This window comes from Mus caroli, chromosome 6, assembly GCF_900094665.2.
Source record: "Mus caroli chromosome 6, CAROLI_EIJ_v1.1, whole genome shotgun sequence".
NCBI lineage: Eukaryota > Metazoa > Chordata > Mammalia > Rodentia > Muridae > Mus > Mus caroli.
In genome coordinates, this window is record NC_034575.1 from 122,706,107 (window position 1) to 122,708,125 (window position 2,019).

Sequence of the window (2,019 nt, forward strand, 5' to 3'; positions counted from 1 at the left end):
GGTATGGGGGACTTTTGGGATAGCATTGGAAATGTAATTGGGGAAAATACGTAATAAAAAAAATTCAAACAAAACAAAACAAAAACCAACCAACCAACCAAAAAAAAGAAAAAGAAGGAAAAAAAAAGGATATGCGATGTAAGTGGTTAAAAAGAAAAAAATGGGATATTGGGGTGGCTTTGTTTCTCAGTCCTCTGAAATAGAAACCTACCAGGTGGATGGTGGGGGAGGTGGGCAGAGAGGTGTTGGTTAAACCTGCAGGCTCCTGACTTTCCTGCATTTTCCGCTGTTGCTGAGTCTGTAGTGGACAAATGTCCTGCAGAGGTGTCTGCACTTGAGTAACAACCCTGATCTGTGTACCAGAGGCCTCTGTTGGCATACTTTGTAGTCTGTTGGCTGGGCAAGTTTTTCCACCCTCGCGAGATTTCCCAGGATATGCACCTTAGGGTGACTAATGTTCTATTTGGACTGAGAAGTTGGTCTCTCAAACATGTTGAGAGTCAAGGAAGCAACTACTGAGACCTGTACAGGTGGAGTGTCTGTGTTCTCACAACACACCGAGCATTAAAGTCCCCTCCCGGGAGGATTGACATCATGCCTGTGCTGGGGCTTAGAGTTCTCAGAGTGCTCTGTGGCACATAAGTGGTTCCGGAGGTTGGTTTGCCTGCTGATCACGTACTTTCAAGGCTATCCGATTCCACGTTTATTCTCAAGTGAATGAGGTCAGGACTTCACCTCCGAGGGCAGATCTACCTTCCTCTGTAAAGTTCGCTGCCTGGGCCGAGTCTCCTGACACCTGCGCGTTTTTGCTTGCCAGCTACTGCCCGTCCTGCTCACCCTAACTGCTTCCTGTGGCTGTCTGTCACTATGGAGCTGTGGTGGGCTAACTTCTGGATCCCTAACTTACGATTTTCTTTTTGTTTGCTCGAACTCAGAGATTAAATCAGTTTTAAACAATAGGTTTTCTTTCATCATGCAGCTAGCTAGCCCTGGTCCTCCGAGCTGGGGAAGTACCCCCATTGCTGGTTCCTCCCACCAGAGGACTTGGTATCTTAGCAGTGACTTGGGGCTTTCAAGAGCTGGTGGATTAATGGGTAGATAGGACTTCGCACACAGGCTACCTGGCTTAGTCTGGAGATAAGGCTTCTGCGGCTGAGTTGAGCGGCTGGATCTCTGTGTCCCTTCCCTACACTGGCTCGCCCTTCTCTTTCTCTGTACTGTCAGCTGTCCTGCTGCCCACTCTATGGTTTCCGATGTTCTTCCTCTCTTCCTGTCCCAAGAATGCCCTGTTCTTCATTTTCCTGACTCTTCTCAATCCTAATATAACTATTATTGATGACTAAATACAAATAATACTATTACTGAAAGTGAGTTTTTCAAACTGATGTGTCCCACCAACACCAGGATTCTAATCACGCCTCCACAGAGAATTTCATTGGAATTTCATACCTGTGTATGTGCCTTTTGATGGTATCTACTCCTTACTTCCCCCAACTCCTCCCCTATTCACCCTATAATTACTTTTTCCTCATGACTTCATGTTCTTACTTACTCTCTTGGTTCCCCACAAACCCACAGAACCCCCTTACTGCTACCTGAGTGTGTGGGTGTATGGCCACCCACTGAAACATGAAGAAGACTCTCAGGGGCCACATCTCTGAAGAAAAAGGATTCTCCCACCCCTAGAAGCCTGAAATTGCCAATAAATAGCTCCTCAGTTACAGGTGAGACTTTGTGAGCCCATCTTCCATGCACGCCAGAATTGCGGTTGGCATGGTTTCATGTACGTCTTGTGCCTGCAGTCACTGCTGCTGTAAAACGATGTGTGCAGTGGTCCTATGATATCCGAAAGCACTGCCTCAGTGCACATGTCCACACCTTGGGCTCTTATAAACTTTTAGCATCCTCATCTGTAGTGATCAGTGAGCCTTGTCGGGGGCAGGCTGTGATATAGATGGCTCATTTAAAGTAGATCCTTCCACTGTCTCTTATTCTCTACATGGCGACCAGCTATGGGTT